We start from the raw sequence: 16,596 nt of genomic DNA on the forward strand, positions 1-16,596 counted from the left end.
ACCGAGATCTTTGTGTTATAAACTTACATTTCAAGTTTCAGTTTCAACAAAATCGGATAAAAATTGTGACCTCTATAGGGTCCACAACCTTGATATACCATATTTTTATGCTATTTGAGAACGAACAGCGGCCATTTTGTCTGTCAGCTTTGGGTCGATTTTCATAAAATTCAAACTCAACAAAATCAGATTGAAATTGTGACCTCTATAGGGTCCACAACCTTGATATACCATATTTTTACGCTATTTGAGAACGAAGGGCAGCCATTTTGTCTGTCAGTTTTGGGTCGATTTTTACGAAATTCGAACTCAGCCGTCCTTTGGGTGTAACGGGGATATAATAATACGTTTTTTTAAATCGGATAAAAATTATGACCTCTATAGGGTCCACAAGCTAAAAACGCGATTTTTCGTACAATTAGGGGCCATTATTCAGGAAGTTACGTTCCGATATGCGCGAATATCGAAAGGAACCGAGATCTTAGGATTATAAACTTACATTTCAAGTTTCAACAAAATCGGATAACCAGCGGCTGCCAGGCAGGATACGCCCACATTTTCGAGAGATGGAAAGAGAACAAGCTACAAAGAAAGTGATTTTTCCTACAATCAAGGACAAAATACAGAAAATTACAATCCGATATGTGCAAATATCGAAAGGAACCGAGATCTTTGTGTTATAAACTTACATAATTTCAAGTTTCAACAAAATCGGATAAAAATTGTGACCTATATAGGGTCCACAACCTTGATATACCATATTTTTACGCTATTTGAGAACGAACAGCGGCCATTTTGTCTCTCAATTTTGGGCCGATTTTCACAAAATTCAAACTCATCCGTCCTTAGGGTGTAACGGTGATATAATAATACGGTTTTTTAAATCGTATAAAAATTATGACCTCTATAGGGTCCACAAGCTAAAAACGCGATTTTCGTACAATAAGGGGCCATAATTCAGGAAGTTACGATCCGATATGCACGAATATCGAAAGGAACCGAGATCTTTGGGTTATAAACTTATATTTGAAGTTTCAACAAAATCGGATTGAAATTGTGACCTCTATAGGGTCCACAACCTTGATATACCATATTTTTACGCTATTTGAGAACGAAGGGCAGCCATTTTGTCTGTCAGTTTTTGGTCGATTTTCACGAAATTCGAACTCAGCCGTCCTTAGGGTGTAACGGTGCTAAAAACGTGATTTTTCGTACAATCAGGGGCCATAGTTCAGGAAGTTACGGTCAGATCTGCGTGAATATCTTAATAAACCAAGATCTTTGGGTTATAAACTTACATTTCAAGTTTCAACAAAATTGGATTAAAGTTGTGACCTCTATAGGGTCTACAACCTTGATATACCATATTTTTACGCTATTTGAGAACGAACAGCCGCCATTTTGTCTGTCAATTTTGGGCCATATTGTCTGGCATGTATGATTTTAATATCATCTAATCACCCCACAACATAATAAATGATTTCAGTGTATTCCTTGACCCCAGAAACATACGGTTAGACACCAAAATTATCATCCTAGAATAAATACTATGGGAGCTATTGGGGATTATTTGATGTGCCAGACGTCTTGGACGCCGTCTTGAATTTCTCAAAACGCTCAAGGGTGACCGAGGTTCACCCGGCAGATTCTGAACGAGGACACCCTAGGCTACTAAATTCAATCATAAAAAAAACTTTGTATACAATTTCCAGGTTAGTTAGGCTAGCGGTTTAAGCCCATATTTTTTCTGATGCCCCTTCCTATGGTAGAACAAGGGTTATTTGGTATAGTTGGAAAGGTAATTTTATCGACATTATGAAATCGGTTCTTGGGCGATTTTCAAAATGGGCTATAATAGTTATTTCTCCTGGTTTCCACAGCAACCGTAAAAAATCATAGATATTGACTCTATACGTAAAATCCAACCATTTAACGATTAAGAAGCTTCAGATAAGCCATACTTTGTGTTTTTCTCCAGCACACTGTGTGATTTAAATTAAAAAAATCGCAAATAGCACACAAAATATCATTTTAGGGCCAGTAATTGGCCCCTTAGCGCTACTGATCATGTTCTTGTTGGTGGCGCATTTCGAAAAAAGCCTAAGGCTCCGGCAATTCATGTACGATGGACATAAAATTAGGCATGATGGTTCCTTGGACAACTGTGCCTTAATTGACGTATTTCGCGTTTAGACATGACGTCACAATTCAAAGATGACGTCATACTCAGATTCTGGCCCATAGTACGCTACTATCTGTTATATTATGGTTGCACAAGCATAGTGGGGTCGGAGGCCATGTGTTGCATATATTTCTTCTGTGATTGAAACACATAGTTAAATTCATTCTGTAACATGCTCTACTGATTAAAGTTAGTACATGTGATTATTACAAGGTTATTTCTTTTTAAAAATAACGGTGCGCGATTTGAATTTTCCCATGGCCTAATCCATGCTAATGTGTATTATAATTTGTTATTTAACATTTAATTTTGAAAACAAAATCAAAATAATTAACAACGCTATAGCTTTTCTCCTGGCTTGTAATCAGTCGGATTTCGCGAACAGCTTAAGATGACGACGGACGTCACCTGACAACAATCAGCCTATCGTAAATTACAACTTCGAAGAAATATAAACCTGTATTACGCGCAGATTATGTCAAGCAAAAGAAGTAAAATGTAACATTTGCATGGAATTTCGCTTCATCGTATGTTTGTCAATACCAGGAATGGCATTTAACCATTTTTGGACTGACAACCCTATTAGAAATTCATTATATCTGTATGTTGCCATTCTTCGAAAAATCGTTGAATTAGTAACATTGTGATCCTTTAAAATCATTTTACACATTCCAGCTATAATTTTAACACAGAGATCTTTGATATGGTTGATCGTAGCAATGATTTGAAGAATCAGTAAGTGACACAAAACATGAGTTATCCTTACTGGTCTGAAGTAGAGAGTGATTACACACAGTCGATTTTCAACTGAAGACGAAGTATTGTTATACGAGACTGTGAGTTGATATCTGTTCGAAAAGAACTATTCTTAAAAGGAATTGACTGTCATGAGATAAGAGAAAGCGATAAAAATAAAAATGTTTTTATTAATTCTCTACTTATCGTGTTAATGTTATTGTTTCCTGGTGTAGTTTAGTTAGTGTTTAATTTATGCTCCTGTTTAATTTATGTAGCTGTTTTATATTTATGTTCCTGATGTAAATAAATTTATTTTTACAGAACTGATATTCTGTTATCACTACTAATAGTTTTACAGTATCTATTATTGAATATGACAAAGTGCTCAATAACTTGTATTATATTATATAAGACCATAATTTATACATGTAAAATATATCTAGATACATCGAACCAATTTGAACTCGATATCTGCGAACCCTTTGAACCTCATGTTATTGATCTAAGATATAAACTGTGCTGTCCACTACATATATATACGTACATATTTGTACGTATTTAATTACGGACTAAATAATTTCCAGATGTAGTGATAATGCTTTTGATTAAATAGAATGTAATACTAAGGTATATATAAGACCCTGAGACGAGCAGAGAAAAGCAGAGGAGATTCAGGAGAACGAATATCGGCCGTGGCTGAAGGGCAGAATTGTTGTCTTAATGTATCATGTTAATGTTATTGTTATATTCCTGATGTAGTTTAGTTCCTGTTTGAGTTATGTTCCTGTTTTATTTATGTTTCTGTTTTATATTCTTGTTCCTGGTGTAAATAAATCTTATATTTACAAAACTGATATTCCGTTATCACTAATAGTGTTACACTAACATTATGCAAAGATTTCGTTCCACTTGGTCTAGGAAACTTTTATGCTTGTTAACCAACATAATATCCAACAAGAAGGTGTTAAGTCGTACTGAAATTTTGGATACCAGCTAATATCTTCCAGTCGCATACTATCTCCAAATGCACTGTGACTTTGCATGCTCTTGGACATACGCCGAAGTCAAACACTTCCTATCGCCACTATTATGAGAACAATTAAATATAGAAGATCCGTTACTTCTGAAGGAGCTGCTATGAGAGATTCGGCCACTGACACTTTGATCAAATTGAAGAGACTCTTAATGGTATAAAATACAACACATTCCATGGCTGCCCTTCTTTATCAACAGAATGATCTGGCCAAAGTATAAAAGTAATATACCAAGATGTTTGTTCGAGCAAAACCAGAGGGAATTAATATGTATCTTGATTTGGAGAGATATTAATTTGGAGAGATATTAAAACCACTTGAACACTCAGAAATGCCTGTTGTTCAGGAACCACGAGGAAGTGTACACAAGGCTTTTGCTGCATACAATTGACACTGTGGATAACCATTCTCGGCTTACTACTGTACTACCAACTATATCAACATTGATACTTGGCGACGAAGAAAAATAAACTGGTCATGAAATTTCAACAAGCCTTGGAGAAATAGTCAGCCTATGTTTACCTACAGTACATGCGTTATCTCGTTGCCACAACACAAGTTCTTGGAAAACAAAAAGATTTTTACAAAAATATGTCAATAGCTTAGCCCCACTTACGGAGAGAGCCTTGAATTAACTTATGATATAATGTTCTCTGTGATAAATTTAACCAGGAACAAAACATGCGCCTGTTGTACCCCTGATGAATTGCGTTACATTATTGCTATAGGTCAACGGACACCTTGGCAGCCACTCTTCCTCTAACAGACGACGCCTTACACTCACACACCAGACACCAATTGTCCAATTGATCATGGGTAGAGAAGAAATGGTGATAGTAGTCCCTGTTTTATTTGAGAAGGAATCTACGAGAAGGACATGTTTTTGCCCTATGATTCATGCTCAAGTTTGACTGCTTGGTCCGTGTTTCAAGACAAGTGGAGACCAGAGCCGCCAACCCTCTAAACTGTTACCCAATTCCTGCCACTCCACCGTTGAAGACCTAAGCCTACGAAGGGCAGTCAAGTCACTGCGACAACACCAAGGGTGGGGGTGGGGGATAACGGGTCATTCGCCCTGGCGCCGATCAGAGCAGCCAGTCCGAAGACAGGCGCTCTTCATCTGACTACAGCCGAGATTTGCTACACACCGAAAGATACACCTACCGGGACGAACCCTTTCCCACGATCGAGCCCTCCTCCGAGAAAAACAAGTCCTTAATGCGTCAGGCCTCGCTCTTCATTGACGCTTTATTTAATGGTTTTCCATATGCAGACACTTTAAATATTATGCCGGATGATGCAATGGCAATATATCAAATGATGATATTTAAACCAATCTGTTGATTAAATTTATTCACTTGATATATCATTGTAGCATTTAGAACATTTGGAATTTCGTAAAATAACAAAAACACTATGATTTTAAGTTTCTTGGTGGACTCTTTATATGGAATAAACCATATTGTATTACTGTCTAAATATAATAACTCTATTAATCCGTTGCAATGGATTATTCAAAATCAAAATCTGTGTTTTTAAGATAAGGATTCCAAAGTTTAATTAACAAATTACCCTTTAATTGGCACTTTCATGACAATATGATAACAATGATGTCACTATTACATCACAATTACGTCATATATGCAAATTTAAAAGTTTTGACCAAAAATATGACTTTGTCACCTATTACTCTTTCAGATGATAGTAAATGATTTTCAAGTTTGTTCAGCATCAAAGAACAAGAACCAAAAATCTACCCCTACCCCCATCAAATCTATTATCGTTAAAGAAACCTCGACCATTGGTAAAAGTGCAAAAAAAAAATATATTGGGCCATGTTGAAAATTTGCCCAAGAACCAGTTTTGAGTTCTGGTGATGTGACTCTACATGTATCAAAAAATATCCAAAGTGTTTTGTTCTACTTCGGGTAGGGGTATCCGCCATTTAAGCCCCTTTTTGGGCCTTGGCCGCTAGCCTATATATATAACTTATAATTTTCCACAGCAGACATTATCCATGTAGGTACACAAAAATGATGCAGCTAGTTCGCTTATATAAATAAATATAATGGTAATTCCTTTTAAATACTTTGTAAAGTGCCCCTGAACAAGATTTATGAAAGGGCGCACTATAAATATATAGAGAGAGAGAAATGGGGTTTAACGTCCACTCGACACAAACCAGGTCATTTCGGGACTAACATATGGTTTAATTTTATTTCAATAATTCGCTTACGCGTAAGGGTCTTTAGCAGTGGGAGGAAACCGGAGGACCCGGAGAAAACCCACGAGGATGGCACTATAAATATGCTGTAATAAAAATAAATATGCTGTAATAAAAATAAAAATGCTGTAATAAAAATAATAAAAATAAATATGCTGTAATAAAATGTGATGGATAATCTAAAGAAAACTCCTGTTGTGGGGGCTAATCAGAATAAAAATGCTGCTGTGAGGAGGCAATCTATATAAAATCATTGGGTCCATACTAATACTAATATTATTATAAAAATATAAATAGACGGGACCATGCAATCCTTACAAATTCGTGCCATGAGCACTAATCTGCAGGAAAAATCCCACTGGGGGGTAATCTGAACAAAATCCCTGCTGTGAAGGATAACCTAAAGGAAATCCTGTTGTTGTGGCCGATGAAGAAAATCCTGCTGCTGTGACACCAATCTGAATAAAAAGAAATCCTTCTGTGGTAGCCAATATAAGTTATAAATATGATGTGTGTGTGTTGGGGAGGGGGTGGGGGTATATATAGAAAAATTAAAACATTGAATGTTTATTTATTTCTTTCGTCACTTGTTATGTGGGGGTTGTCAAAGGTAGCGATAAAAATAAGGCTATATTGTTCTACTTTAAACTCATGGCCTGGAATAGCAGGAAAACATGTTTTAACATTTATGTAGTAGTCAATGTTGTCTGCCTCCAGTTGTTCAAATTATTTCCCTTGTTATTTCCAAGGTGATGGCTGACAGCTGCCAATCATTCTGCACTGGTGACTATGATGCCTGTCACATTTTCGTGACTACGAAAGAGTGTTCACCTATATAACACGTCGTCTGCTAACATCCGCCATTTGTCAAAACGCCGGGACCAACATGTGTAGTGTCACACTGATCAGCAGTGAATTTTCGCTAGGCCACTACAATCACTGATAAGGATGACATCGATGAGACTTAATGAGGCAGAAATATTAACTTTTTTCCTGCGACAAATTAAATTCTAAAACATTTTTTATATGTATTAGAAAAATAAATAAAGGCGTTTGACGTATTTGTAGGTAAATATTATTTCCTATTTAGTGCAAATGGGTATTTAAATGAGTAAAAGTCTCCATTCTGCCCGAACTAGAACGTCTTATGTAAACAATGCACAGTGCCATTGACCCAATGATTGACGCCGCGTTATGAGACGTCACGTGTTAAAGGTAGTCATCTTTTACAGAGATATTAGAGACTTTCGTAATCCTCTGTGAAACAGATTGATGTAGTGTATGTTACACTTTATGGTATTTTTACAGGTTATCTCACATTATTCTATAACATTCATTCAGTTCATACTCTTCTCAGTTCCCATTCTGTATTGCAGATTTCGCCTACAAGGTGGGAATTTCTATGCCCACCCCTTCCAGCCCCACGGTAGGCTAGGCCTAGACAGTCTAACCGGACAGTCTGTAGTACACTCTTTAAAGTCTTATAGTACGCCTATTATTACTCTATTACCACAATCAAATGAAGGTTACACTAGAGGCCTAGGCCTAATTCTATGATAGCTCGTAAAGATAGGCAATTTAGGCTAGACCAGATGTGCCTTCTACAGGCATTATTATTTGGCTTGTTGAACTAGTACTAGTAGTCTTAAATGTAATGCTTGAGTACTTTCTTTGTATTTCAAATGACATGTTAAATCAACTGATTTTCAGCACTTTTTGTGAAGCTGCCTGGACCAATAGAAAATAATCCAGAACCATATTCAGCTGCAGCAATAAAAAACAGACAAATGGTTGACAGGTAAATATATATCAGCTTGTTATCCAATCAAGGGTTTACAAGGGACATTAATACAGATCATACAAAGACAGAAAAGCATTACCCCCATTTTTCTTGTTACTAGGCCTATTCTTTCCAAATAAATTTTTCCTCTGAAAATTTGTTGTTTTGTCTTGCTAGTCACATTAAAGATGGGTTCCCGCGTACAAACTGGGTGATTTAATGGTATATATGGACTAAAAACTTATTCAAACTAATTAATTTGTCTTAATTTTGCTTCAAATCCTTCTCAAACATTGTAATTGCGAAGGAATGTCCTGCTATAAAAATTTGATCAAACCAGGTCATGTTTACGTCATGGGACTTACCTCTCTTAGAAGTCAGAGGAGAATTCATTGCATACATAAGACGATGTTGTCTTTAATCGCTTACTATTTATTACAAATATCGAATCCTAATTAAATTCTCGGATTATCCACTACCCACGTGTTTTTCCGTCATTTTTATCTCAAAGTGTTGAACGTCTAACTCTTCATAAAGTTTATCAACTTGTTCGCGTGTGACCTTTGACATCACGCGTGCAGAAATTCCTAATCGTCGGGCTGTTGATTAGGGGAACCCTTACATTTTTGTCCTGTATATACTCCATGAGTGTTTTTTGGGGAATCCAATATTTTTCTAGTAAGATTGGATATCTCTACTTTCCATATATAAGAAAATTACCATACTTTTATTGGAAATAACCACCCGATAAATACTTTTCTGGGAACCCATCTTTAAGGTGAAATATCAGGGTAAATATTCATCATTTAATTTCATGACACAAATTTGTTGGGTATCTGTGAAAAACTCTGACATAAAATATCATGTTTTGATTTTTGATGCTGGTGTCAATTAAGTGGAATAATACTGCAATTTCAATGGATAAGCTTACATCTTGTATATATTATTTGTACATAACATACCTTTTAGGCCTATATAGACACACCACATTATTTACGTGTACATTTTATAATCAGTTTATAAGCTTATTAGTTACTTTTTTATTCTTTTACAGCAACATTCCTGAAGAAGAAAAAAAAAATATCAAGAATTAACAAAAAATTTACTGGTATTTTGCTTAATATTATTTAATATTATAAATAATCTTCGATAACCACATATACCCGTAAGCTAATTTTTCAAACTCTTACAAAGGAATTTAACATGTGATTTCACAATTTCATTCTCTGCAAAGTCTGTTCCCTTTTGATACATTGTAAAATTGTTTGCATTATTATATCTAGTCATTTAGATGTAGCCTAAACACTACATGTGTTTTAAAATAAATAACATTTTATTAATACTTTTGAATATTATTACTTACCAGTACCTACACTCGTGAAGTGTATTCTTTCATGAAATGTCGAAATGACATTGTGTTTATAATGTGGATGCGGATTACTGTAACAGGATCAATCTTGTCACCTCTTAGTCTTGGTTTATCTTCATTGTTGTATTAGTGGTGTACATGGGAGAAAACTGAAGCCTGTCATTTGCCAGTGTTGGGAGTGCAAATCACAAGCCCGACAGCAAGGGAGCAGTAGCCACACATCTTACCCATTAAATCATCATGATAAAATCATGGCATGTTTTTTCTATTTTACTAGTTGAAAGGAACATATACTCTTCAAAAAAAGTAGGGGATATTCAGAAACAATACAAAACTGCGGAAATGCACTGCTGTTTTTATTAGAGGTAACCAGTGTATGTTAATAACAGGCCAATTGCCTACACATGAACATAAACATTTCATATGGGCGACTTATCTGACGGCCCCATTTCACTCACAAAGAGATACACCGTCAAAAGTGAAAATGGACGTTTTTGATTTTTGTCTTAATAATGAGTAATTGCTCCACCAATCCTCAGACATTCAGCAATTCGTCATGGCATGCTCCTAATCAACCGTCCAATCACGATTTGGGTCAATCTGACCCACTCCTCTTGCAGTGCCACGGCCAATTCTTGCAGTGTTGTCAGTTGATGTTGATGTCGACGAACAAGTCTCCCAATCCCAGATCAAATTAAACGTAACACACTAAAGCAAAAATACACTAAACAGTAAATAAACCAGCAAGCGGCCGTTTTCATCAACCTTTCCTTGAAGTGGTTCTGTAGGGGCGATAAGTTCTTCATCTGTGAAAATACTCTCAAAGCATGTCAAGTGTCCATGACTATTTATCATATCACAACCTGCATAGGTATTTGCATTTCAATATCCCCTACTTTTTTTGAAGAGTATAATATGGGGTGGCCTGGTCTACTATAAACATACTACACCAGTTATAAAACGTGTATATATTCGCTGTCTAAAGTTTTGGTATTTCAATATATAGTAATAGCAGTACAAGTCACGACAGTAACGTAACTTCGTGTTTAGGATGGCCTAATAGGCCTTATAGGCCTTGCAATCTACAGAAGTACCCTTTTTTTTAGCCAACCTTGGTTTTCTCTAAATTTATATCAAATCCAGACCAGACTATGCCAAACAACTGTGATGATCCTTATTAATTTAAAAGTTGCAGGACCGCAGAATGTCATACGTTATTATACGTATGATACTTGTATCCCCCCCTCCCTCATTACGCTTCACTAACTTGTAATAACTCAACCATGCTTACATTTATCAACATAAGTGATAATAAACTAATAAACAAGTAGAATTTGCGTACCCAGTCTGGCAGCAACAATGGTAGTCTGTTACTTCCTTTAAGGTCAAATTTAAACGAAATAAATATGGTTTCTCGTTCTGTCTCTTGCCAGCTCGGACTTCATACAGTTCAGTCACACATTAAATGATTGATGGTTGAACTGCCAATCGCCTAAAACAGGTTCACGTCAGGAAAATATCCTTCATTATAGTACCTGGAGCATTGGTGTCTTTACTTCGTTCCACAATATTCCCCAAAACTAGCTGTAAGTTCCAAAAGATTGGCACAAGATTGACCGTCATTCTGCCATTGCCATGCTTTCTTATGTCTAAGGCGCGTCAATGTTGTCTAATAGTAAGTACAGGGGGACTCCACCACACAAAATTTACACAAAAACAAATACACGGACAGGACATCATACTCAGGAAAACACAACCATACAGGCAATTAAAAAAAAGTGAATGGATCCGGGGGCTAGCCGTAAGCGTCCACTGCGCTGTACAGACCCAAAGAACCCATTGTGCAATGCCAGCATGAGTCATGATCTGCTATATGCTACACGAAATACGAATGTCAGCATAAATCAACTATACAAGCAACCACATCGGTGAAATGTATAAAAAAAGTAGTCTAAACTCTAAATTCAATCAAGAAACGCTTCAGTATTCAATACATATAGGACGTCATTATAAAAAGTGGGAGGAGCTTCAGGTCTCGGACGGAAAGGTCAATTAATGAGCTGAAGCTAAATCACGTGACATGACGCAAGAGGTGTAGCTGTCGATGTATATTTCAATATGGCATTGGCAGAAAGTTACAGCTTGTCAGACATTGATTTCGCCTCAAATGTTCTTCCCTATCAGTATGAGCCAATTAGAAATGTGAGCAAGAGCAATAACAATGATGGTTTGGAACCAGAGATGTCATTAGAAGCAGGCAACCGGCAAATTAGGCTAATTTCCGGCTACTTTTCAGCTAAAAAAGATGAGTAATTTGATTTTAATAAACGCCAAGATGTGCATATCTACCGAGTACCGACAGTACGTCGAATGGCCCAGCTACACAGCTACGCTACACGGCTACTTCACTAAATGTAAGCTTACTCTTCCGGACACCTGTTCTCTCAGTTTAACAAACTACTTCGCGGCTAAAATGGCACTTCCCACGAGCTTGCGTTACTTTCTAAATGTCTAACTAGGATGTTTCATCTTGGCGGGAAAAAAGATGTCACATGGGCAAATAACAATAACATGGCGAGCATGGTTGCATTGATACTGGCCTTGATGTTTCCCCGATGGAATTCTAAAATACTGTTTTATAAAGAAGACAAACGATGTTTCGTCATCACAAACTATTCTCAGCACTGACGTATTGCCGTCAGCTTCTGTCGAATAAACGAAGACACATCATTTTGGAGGAATGTTTTGGTGTGAATATGAAGCAGGTACGGGTCGGCAAGCTTTCTTTAGTAGGCCTATTACGAATAAACGTAATTTTGTAGGAATATTACAGACACAAATTTGAATACCGTACGGGAATTAAATTTGAAAAATAGAGAGGTGCACCTATTTTTATTACGCACGATATTTTGTTGACACATGATTTTTTTTTATTGTAGTCAGAATCCGTTTGCTTAAATAAAGTTATGCCCCTTTATTTTCGGTAAATATGTCAGACAAGAATAATTTTGAAATAGCAACACTGTGGTATATGTGCCTTCTAGTTAATAGTCTTTAGTGTAATAACCCATCCTTTTCTACATTGCTCTACATGCTTGTTTTAGTTTTATTTTGGATATAACATTGGTCATCATGAATTCACATATTAATAATATTAACAAATATAGGATATAAAAACAAACAAAAGTTTATTTATTAAAGTCATCTCCTTAGCATATAGGTATTTAGCAATCTACAATAGAAATGTTCAGCATGCACCATAAACTTTATTTTAGGCCTAATTTCTGAAGAAAAACACCCACGCCCTTCATGCTTCCGGCGTCTGTGGGGCCATCAGCCATAATGCTGTGAAGGCTGTGTTCAGATTAGGTCAGAGTATCGTGTCTGATCACAGTCCTTCGATTCTCGATAACTTTACGCTTCATTAATTGATGTTCACGCTTCATCAGCGAAAGTATATCAGAGATAAACTATTAATTCCAATAAGTTTACCCTAGCGATAGGGAAATATGGTATTATATGTCCTAGCCTCCTTTCTTTGTTCAACAATTGAAAAACGAAGGTTATGTATAGGCCTATCGGAGTACCGCTGAAACTGACAGGCTTCCTACATCTAGGACTATCTATGAGCGACTGTGAAAATCATTGACATAGGCCTACACACCTACTACTGATGCGAAAGACGCTTCGAAAAGGGGATATTAATTTACATTAGTACATGTATTTAGGCTATGGTTACATCAGTCATTTCTATTGCTAGATTTTGAAAGCGTGTGGGTTTCACCATAGAACTATGCACAGTTTTAACGTAGAATATAACGTAACTGCTATATCTTGATCGACAGTATTATTTAAATTTCACTGGTCACTGGACATAGTACTTAGGCCAGAACCGACTACTTACCTCGGTTGAACGTCGCTTTCTGTAAGCCTGAGTCGCAGTTGAACTGTCAAAATTAACACAGGAACAATGTGGGCACGGCATCTGGCGGGAGTTTCACTCTTGGGTTTTCATATCCCAATTCCTTCAATCGAGCAGGATCACGTTCGTAAGCAGATAAGTCGAAATGCTCCGAATAAGAGAAGCGTGTTTTGATGGAGAACAGCCCTGCCCTTCTTGCCTCGTTGACATCGCTGTGTCCAGACCTTTCTGTGTGTTATCTCACTTGGAAATTTTTAAAAATATGACACCTTCCTGATTTATTGTTGGTGCTATTAGTACATCATCATTCAAGCAACGCAGTTGACCATGTTTATGCTTCCAGTTAGTCAAAACGACGGGATGCAGTTCTCAGTTGCAATTCCCTTCTATAGGGAAATTTACATCTGTCGTCTCTGATGTCACTCACGGAAAAAAAATCAAAACAAGGCTGCAGATATGCATAAATGTGAATTCGTTTTTTTGGGTATATTTTTCCTTAGTAAAAATATTCAGAATGACTTTTAAAATTTCGCAGGGCCAAAAATATTCTATATTAAGGTTATTTTTCATATTAAAACAGCTTTTTGCAGTAGTATTCTCCTTTAAAGTGGAAAAACCTGTTATTTTGAATACTTAATAAAACAAAGTTAGTTATACTTCAAGACCAAACTTTTTGATATTAGATAGAGTGGTTCATACTCAATTTTTTAACAACAAACAGACACTATTTCGGGATTATTTTAATATTATATGATAAGACTTACCATAAAAACTTCATTCATCAGCAATGGAAGTCTGACCACATTTGATTTTTGAGGATATAACCATTTAGAAATTGTTATAAATGCTTCAAAATCTACCCGGCCTCCATAATCAAGGCAGATAACTCTTGGTGAAAATAAGAGTTATGTCCCTTGGTAGCCGTAAAACCGAAACGTACTCCCCTGAAACGAAATTCAATTATCGCAGTCGGAAAACATTGTTTATATCCTTGCTGTGAAGTAACGGAATACACTCGATGAGACGATTGAATTTGACATGTGTGCGCATGCGCAAACGCTTAGTTGTTTTAACAATATACCCACGCCATCAAATGTCTTAATATTAACTGTTTATAATGCTTGCAGTGGAAATTAAAATACACGTTTAACTGGATATGAAAAGATCGACGTTTGACATGAATTGTTTAAAGATTAGCCTACTACATGTATTAAAAAGAACAGTGCTTTCATTTCTGTACACCCACAGACACCGGGTCTGTCTATAATGGCATGTTATACAGAGGGAGCAAAAGAGAGAGGGAGAGAGGCGTCTATAATGTAACACTTTATAATGTTAGTACCAAAGATAAATAAATATTGTGCAGTATGATGTTTGTTATGAAAAATAAATTGTCGGATAAAGTACGAGGAAAATATAATGGCATGTAATGCGGAGAGTGAGAGATAAAGACCTCTATAAATCTATTAATTTAACACTTTATTTTTTGTCCCACAGATAAATAACTATATAGTGCCGTATGATGTTTTAGTCTTCCGAAGTCGATTTTTTAACTGGGCAATTGCGGTTTTATGACACTTTGACAATCGCCGCAAATACCTATTTAAATCAGTTATTAAATTAATTTCACTAGTATCTGCTGATGGAAAAAATGGGGTGTCAATAAAATCGTCGTATGACTTTATACATTTATTGGACTTTGCCTTACTTTTACCCAGCTTCCTAGTCTTTGTCTTCAGTCTGACCAGTCTTGTGAATGTAATTGTCACCAAACGTCACACAGTCGTCATGTAAAGCAGTTATGATAGACCAATGCTTCGTAGTTGTCGGAAATTTATTAACAATGTCTAGTATAAGCCTATTTGTGATTTTTGCCATGGGTAGTTTGGTTATAGTGCTCAAATCATAGGGATACTTGTCCAATCCAATGCTGGATAGCAAATCATCGGTGGATGTCATCTTGCAGGGCTCAGTCTTCTATCTAGAAAAAAAAACTAAGTCCGTCGATCAAGGATTATGGCTACAGAATAATTAAATATGATTGAAAATAGTTTACACCAAGTTACCGAAAAGTGTCGGGAAAAGAAAGACTCCCAATAAAAAATTTGTTTCGGTTATTTTCCGATCTCAAATAGTTCTGCTTATTTAGAGCTAGCAAATATTTATTTCCTAAAGTAAATAGAGCGCCACGTAAACGAAGGTTGTAATCACTAAATAAAAGTAAATCCCAAAATGTTGTAATGAGTTTATCTTGCCACGCTCAGGATTAAAAAGTTAGAAATGAAACAAAGCTATTACAGCTAGCTCTGTACCGAAATCACCCAAATCAAAAATTAAATCAAAGATTACAATAGAAATTTGTGCTCACGTTCGCTATTAAATAAACACGAAAGTCGAAGCGCGTAATGAGTGTATTTTTACTTGGCTTTATATACCAATACATGTTTGTATAATACCACGTGGATGCTATTTATGACGTATATTTGCTGCGACATCGAAATTCACGTGGGCAAGACTACATTTTGATCACTTCAGAAAATCTCACGGACGGTGCAGTCAGGCAGATAACTGTGCATGTTTATATAAGGACAAATAATTGACCATTGAACCACTCTGTATTAGATGTTAGTAGACATCAGGGTTATCATATATGCAATGGTCAAGGGTCATTGAACGACTAGGTCACAAGATAGAAGGTCAAAAGTCGGAAAAAATTCAAAAGCGATACCAGAAGAAAACAAAATTGAAATTAAAAAATTGGCTCCCTAAGAATTGTTTCCATTTGGAGTAGGTTAAAAACAAAAAAACGTTTTCGAAAATCGGAATCAAAATGGCGGCTGAATATAACGATTTGAATGTTATTTTGCAAAATCCAATTTGATGGCCAAACGGTTGGAACAAGTGTCTGAAAATGAAAGACAATATCTGGGGTTAACACCACCATATGTCATTTTTAGTCTATTTTTAAAATAGAGAGAACTATTCATGTTCGGGAAAAATCGGAAGGCCTCTGCAATTTCAAAAAGTTTCCGGAAGCTGTCACAAAATTTTTTAATATGCAATTTTGAAGGCATCAATGTGTTCCCCATTCCTACAAAGTTTCAACTGGATACCTCAAATACTTTCGAAAAAAACGTTAGTCAAAGAATCCAAAAATGAAAACCCGACGATGATCCGTTAACAAACAACCGAGATATGGTCAATTTTTTGTCCTATCCGTAAAACTATTCCAGTTTGTCAAAAATGACCCAATTTACATTTAATAAATAGTTCCGCAGAGGCCATCAAAATCTACGATTTTAGAATATTTGCACAATGCATAGTTTTGGCTGAAACTTCAGACTAAA

General features: G+C 36.1%; 1 protein-coding gene and 1 long non-coding RNA gene across 9 annotated transcripts in view; one reads left to right on the plus strand and one right to left on the minus strand.

Annotated features, from left to right (window-relative positions):
• Positions 1 to 9,256, plus strand: part of LOC126830780 (uncharacterized) — a 76,847-nt gene extending 67,591 nt beyond the window's left edge. The window contains exons 2-3 of the long non-coding RNA XR_007683980.2: positions 7,889 to 7,976; positions 9,013 to 9,256. This is a non-coding gene — a long non-coding RNA (uncharacterized LOC126830780). The remainder of the gene's footprint in view (positions 1 to 7,888; positions 7,977 to 9,012) is intronic.
• The window catches only part of LOC126830419 (uncharacterized), a 129,230-nt gene that overhangs the window by 55,336 nt on the left and 57,298 nt on the right, over positions 1 to 16,596 (minus strand). The window contains exons 1-3 of one of the 8 annotated variants that reach the window (XR_007683852.2): positions 10,670 to 16,562; positions 9,322 to 10,190; positions 8,921 to 9,020 (exon numbers count right to left, since the gene is read on the minus strand). The exons of 5 other annotated variants lie outside the window; for them this stretch is intronic. The gene's annotated coding sequence lies outside the window, so the exon portion shown is untranslated. Of the gene's footprint in view, positions 1 to 8,920; positions 9,021 to 9,321; positions 16,563 to 16,596 lie in introns of those variants that run through there. 2 more of the 8 variants (XR_007683851.2, XR_007683853.2) reach the window with 2 other exon arrangements.

This window comes from Patella vulgata, chromosome 1 (assembly GCF_932274485.2).
Source record: "Patella vulgata chromosome 1, xgPatVulg1.2, whole genome shotgun sequence".
Classification (NCBI taxonomy): domain Eukaryota; kingdom Metazoa; phylum Mollusca; class Gastropoda; family Patellidae; genus Patella; species Patella vulgata.